The 6,045-nt window shown below is 45.0% G+C and overlaps 1 protein-coding gene across 6 annotated transcripts in view; it reads left to right on the top strand.

The window, feature by feature from the left end:
- Positions 1 to 3,347: 3,347 nt before the first annotated feature.
- Positions 3,348 to 6,045, top strand: part of grin2bb (glutamate receptor, ionotropic, N-methyl D-aspartate 2B, genome duplicate b) — a 106,223-nt gene continuing 103,525 nt past the window's right edge. For 3 of the 6 annotated variants that reach the window (XM_068592166.1, XM_068592165.1, XM_068592161.1), the window contains exon 1: positions 3,348 to 4,131. The gene's annotated coding sequence lies outside the window, so the exon portion shown is untranslated. The other 3 variants (XM_068592163.1, XM_068592162.1, XM_068592164.1) reach the window with 3 other exon arrangements.

Genomic DNA, 6,045 nt, shown 5'->3' with positions numbered 1-6,045 from the left:
ATAGCTTTTCACTGCGAGATCAGACATTAACAGTTTAACACAGCGGTGGCCACGTAAACCTGCAGCGCTCGATTCATTGCAGACCTCAAAATACCTAGATTGCCCTTTTCTTTCATGGTCCATAATGTACTTGAAAGTACTTGTTTATAATTTACCTCAAGAAATAGATCTCCAGTCAGAATTGTACTGCTTTAATAAAAGTATTGACGTAACGGTGGTCAAATGTTGTCCTAATTGAGGCTTAACAGAAAGGGTCAATGGGTCAGGATCTTTATGTCCCTGTATGAGAAAAGTGTTGCTTCTTCGCCTGTTTACTCGCTCGACTTTGTGGCTAATTCGCGCCATTGGTTTTTTTTCGCGGCAGAAAAGGGGGCGTGGCCTATCTGCGTAAAGTAGTTACTATTTTGAAAATAACCACTGGCTCTGCTTTTCACTTTTTTCCCACAAACGTCGGAGCATTAAACGCCCCCATGTTAGTGTTTAATAATAATATCCGTAAGCGCACACGGCTCCTTGAAAAACTTAATTCGGCAACGGCGGGACGGCTGTGGTGACGGGTGGAGCGTCTCGACACCGATTGGCTCTCGCAACTTGGCGTCGTGGCGAATCTTTCGCCCGAGTTGAAATATTTCAACGAGCGACTGAGCCGAAATTTTTCGCAATTTCGCCTTTTCGCGTCGGGACATTTGCTCGCTTTGCAACCATTCGCGACGTCTGTCCATTGACTCGCACGAATAGTTCGTAACGCTTTTGGTGTGAACGCAGCCTGCGGCAGCACTGAAGGGGGGGACCAGTCGATCGTGGTTTGCGGACCAATCACAGCCTTGTGGGCCTGCGTTGCTTTGACGGATAGTCAGAAATTTTGGGTGACGCACACAAGCACGCAAAATGGCCGATTTGACCACACAAGGGCGGCCATGCGTGTCTTGCGTGCTTGCGTAAAACCCGAGTATAAATCAGCCCTTATGTACTGCTGGTGTTGCCTGGAGTCCAGACCTTTGAACCCATCCACTGCACCAAGTTTGAGATGACAGTTATGTCTGATATCAGACAATTGCTAATAAGCAGCTGAGGGTTAAATGACAAAGTCACATTGAGCAGCTAATTCAATCAACGTTCATGTTCTGAATCAGGAGTAAAAACAATAGGGGGCTGATTTTTTACAACACTGTGTCAGATGAAAATTACGAATCGCTTTGCTGATTAAAAAAGTTCTGTTGAATTAAGTTCAAAGAGTTGAGGTTTACTGACTATTCGGTTCATTCTGTTTCTCACCATTCGCGTGTGGCCTCCGGCTGAAGCCGCCTTTAAAGAATCATCACATCATTCAATTCTGTTTATTTTGTAGAGCCCAAATCCACAAGATTTGCCTCGGAGGGCTTTACAATCTGTACACATGACATCCTGTCCCAGGACCTCACATCGGATCAGAAACAACTCCCCAAATAAAGATAATAAAAACCCTTTGACAGGAACCTTCAACCTTCATAGAGCAACAGAGGAGGATCCTCTATCAGGATGGACAGAAGCAACAGATGTCATGTGACCAGAATGATCAATAACAGAGTTACAGCACATTACATGAATATGACAAACTATTCATATATGAGTAGTATACGCATGGTACACCATCCAAATATCCACAGTCCACGTCAGCAGAAGGAGGTAGGAGGACGGGCATCAGCAGGTCCATGGCAGGAGGCGGGACCGGCTCCACAGATAGCGCTGCTAACACCACAGTGACCACAATACTTACAAACACAGCTGATGGTTAAAATGCACTGAAATTATACCGCTAGGTATTATATTTCTGTTCACTTTTTATAGGTTCAATCGATGTGTAACGATTGGAGTAGGGAGCAAACTGTAAATACCTTCTGTGCTGTTTAATGAGGCATAAACATCACATTCATCATTGTATGATTCATACGTAATGTCTTGAACAGGAAAGTAACGACCGTAAAATCAGAGTTTTAGCCATTCGTACTTCTTTTTCCTCAACTTTGACCCGTGTGGCTTGAATATCGGTGCGGCTGATTTGTGTTTTTTCCGATGCTAAATGTAGCAGCAGTGGATACGGTACAACATTCATGTGAAGTCTTCACCCTTTCACCAGCGACCTCGCAGTAAAAGAGCTCACCCGAGGAGACGCCATGGAAAACAGGTCTGACGGCGAGGGAGACCCGGCCCCTCCCACCACCTCCACAGCGCGTGAGCTCCAAGCTAACGAGCTAGCGCGCGACGAGCTAAAGAGCAAGCAGACAGTGTAGCTACAAGAATTTGTGGCTACGCTGTTTGAGAATAAATAATAAAAATTCAGCGTAAAAATGAAAAGCGCTGTCAGCGCTAGCTGTAGCAGCTAATGTAGCAGCTAGTGTAGCAGCTAGTGTAGCATGTGTCATAAACGTATGTTGGTACGTTGATGTTCACGTATGTTTAATGGTTCATAACAACTAGGCTGCAGGATGTAGCAGCAACAGCGGCTTGTAAACTGCTGCGGCTCATTTGTGATTAAATACAACTTTTTCTTTACATTTCGTAGATAAAACGCCTCATAACCTGCATTTCACAGTAGAAACTATACGCGCCAAATAAATACTTTGGCAAATTGCAAGTACCTCAAAACTTTACTGCACGTGAGTAAATGTACTTAGTTACTTTTTGTAGAAATCGATTGCATTAAATGTAAATGTTATTTAGATTTTTTTCCATAGTTTTTTTTCAAAAACCTCACATATTTTGACAGGTTATTTTAGGTGGAAGTGAGAAAATACTAATATATATATATATATATATATATATATATATATATATATATATATATATATATATATATATATATATATATGTATGTATATATATATATGTATATATATATTTGTATATATATATATATATATATATATATATATATATATATATATATATATATTACAGTATATCTTAACTTGAAGTGTTCTGTAACTGTTACACTTTAGCCACTATTGGGTTAATTAAGCTTAAATGAACTCGTTCATACATTCAAACATCGCAGTGACACGACGTCATCAACACTTTCAAAATGTTCCTTTCAGCATAAAATATTGTTACTCTCAAACTGATAATTTCCAATTTGAAAACCTAAGTTTGAACAGTTGTATTTTCATCTCAGAGGGACAACAGAGGGAGCCATTGCTTTCTTTGTCGAAACAATATTCCTGACAATTGTTGCAACAGCCTTCATTTACTGTAGCGTCTCTCTAATTCACAATCCTACAGAGGGACCCACCTCCACATCTCTCTCTCTCTCTCTCTCTCTCTCTCTCTCTCTCTCTCTCTCCTCCCTGTAGAAGAGGGGAGGAGAGCGAGTGAGAGCAGTGTGAGTTGTGCTGTGCGCTCGTTGCCAGCCAGAGGTGTGCTGTGGGCTCCGCTCTCTGTATCTCCGGGCAGCAGCGCCCCGCCGTGCCGCCGGCCTCCAGTGCCACGTCCAACAGCTGTCTTGGCAAAGGGCTGCAGCTCATCTGACGGGGGGAAGGTGGCACCTTTTGCTCTGAGGAGGACAGAAGATAAAAGAAGACACTTGCAGAGAGAGGGGGGATATATACCTGGCACCTCCCCTCGCCTCTCAAAACAGAGCAAAAACGGAAGGCTTTGGAGTATTCAATTTTTTCTTTCGTTTTATATTTTTCTTATTCCTCATCGCGGTGCTGGGAGGTGCTTCATCTTTTCATATCGTCTCTCTCTCCGTCACTTGCCTCCTCATCTATTTCTCCATCTACCTGGTGTACAATTTCCTCTATCTATGAGTGAGAGAAAAGAGGAAGGAGGGAGGAGTTTTGTTTGAATTTCTGTCCTTTCCTTCTCTCCGCTCTTCACCCAACCACATCCTACCTGTCAGTCACCTCCTTCCCATTTCATCTCTAGCTGCCGCCATCAGTCCACCGTTCCCCATCCTGCGCCTCTTTCTGTCTCTGAAGTCTGATGTTTTATGAACTTGGATGATTTTTTTCTTTTTTTTCAAAGACAACCACAAAAAAAAACAAAAAAGCCTCCTCATGAATGACTCTTTTTTCCCTTTTCCTTCTCTTTTGGTCCCTCCACACCCATTTTCTTTGCATCACACCCGTGCGGGATTCTTAAATGTAACTCTAGGTAGGTTAACTATCGTTTAGTGTCTGTCCATCTGTCTGTCTGTGTGTATTTGTGTGTGCTTTACGTATACATAAAACACACATTAACACACATGTGCTCGCACACTAAACTATGCCTAAAACAACAGTGCTCAGCGGGTCGACGTCGGTCTGCTCTCGCGCCCTCCTCCTCATCTGTTCCTCCCATCGTGGCAAAGTGCGCCCATTTTTAATCGTCGTCTGTGAGAAATCTTTCTTTCCATGTGTCGTTTTTCCCGTTTGATAAACACAGCGAGTTGTTTTGCTACCTGTTGGTGTGAAAAAAACAAGTTCGGTCCCGAGGGAGGATGAGATCAATGTCTTGGCACTTTGGCGTCATTTTATGTTTGACTACAATTTGGCAAAGATAGGGTTAAAGGGGGCGGAGGGGGGCAACTAAATGTCATGTTTGTGTTGTTTTCTTCATTTCTTTCCCGTCCGTCAACAGCTATCAGTTCTCACATAACCCTCCCAACACACACACACACACACACGATGCTAAAACCTTAAAAAAAAACACTCGACCCCATCATCGAAATATGTTTGCGCGTCTTGTTGTTGTTGCACATTTTCAATTCTCCGACCCCGTCGCATCGATTGCTTTTCACCCAGAACTCTCCATCTCTCCCACCCCTGAATCCCCCCCCTCCCACCTTTCCACTCGTCTCCATTCTCACCCCCTTGTCGGACACGAGAGACCGATTGGCATGAGCCGGACGTCGCACGGCGGATTAAGTGAGCGACGCAACCTTTCTGCTGGATTTCCAGTTGCAGTCGCCGGCGTGCAGGTTGTGAGACGTAGAGACAGACTGATAGACAGATAAAAATAGATAGAAGTTAATATCCCCATCTCATCCCGCCCCCCCTCCTCTCCTCTGTCACATCCCCCCTCCCCCCCCTGCTTTCTTTACGTTGTGTCCGATGCCTCGTCTCTTCCTCTCACTGCCACACCTTTTTGGGAGCGCTGTTTTAAAGCGTCGGCCTCTCTAGACTGTTGGCCTTTAGCCTGTTTATCCCTGGACATCCACCTGGGCACTAAGGGGGGAAATTGACGGCCCAGTAGCGTAGGCCCACGCCAGCCGCCCTAGTCCCCTTCCTGCTGGGCTCTTATGGACCGACCAGGGCGCTTAATAAACACCTCTTCCTTTGATGGTTCTGAGAGTGGGATGTGGACATGAAGCGACGTGAAGGACCGCTCGTTTCGCTCTGTCTTTGCTTTTCTGTCTCAACTCTGCTGCTCTGTAAAACGTCTCCACTACAGTCTATAAATTATGTGTTACAGAAAAGAGTTAATTAGGTGAGTAGTGAATTAATACAGCACCCACTTCTCCTCCGCAACCGAGTGTATGCAAATGCATGGACAGCGTGTGTGTGTGTGTGTGTGTGTGTGCAAGAGTACAGCTAATCTGGCGTGCATACACACGCGCGTGTGTGTGTGAGTGTGTGTGTGCATTTGAATGTCTGCATGACACTGATGGCAATGTATTGTGCATGAACTTTAATCAGCAGGTTCTCCTCAAAGGGAGTTTTCTGGTGTTTTTCCCGCCTCGTCTTCACCTGCTGTGACTAATTGGTTGTTTATCAGACCGTGCCTTTGATCCTTATCCATTTTTCTATTTTTTCGTCTCCATATGCACTGTTCTATCTCGCGACTTCACGCGTTATCGCGTCTCTCCATCGCGCTTCTGAGCCACAGAGAGCTCTCACTCGAGGCCGCTGCCCTCCTCCCTCTGAAGAGACGGCGTTGCTTTGGTTCGATCCTCCTCGTCGGCTCGCGTCAGGTGACTCACTCCGTCGCTGACGTGCGTTCCTGTTTGCCCTCGTCCTCTCCTCATGGTGCATCGTAGTGAGTTGAGCTTTGTCAACCAGTGCTTTGTGGATGCCCTCCTCCTCTTCC

This window comes from Clinocottus analis, unplaced genomic scaffold, assembly GCF_023055335.1.
Source record: "Clinocottus analis isolate CAN_PGR_092001 unplaced genomic scaffold, fCliAna1.0.p SCAF_26, whole genome shotgun sequence".
NCBI classification, from domain to species: Eukaryota; Metazoa; Chordata; class Actinopteri; order Perciformes; family Cottidae; genus Clinocottus; species Clinocottus analis.
The sequence above is the reverse complement of the archived record's forward strand: the minus strand, read 5'-3'. Positions and strand labels throughout refer to the sequence as shown.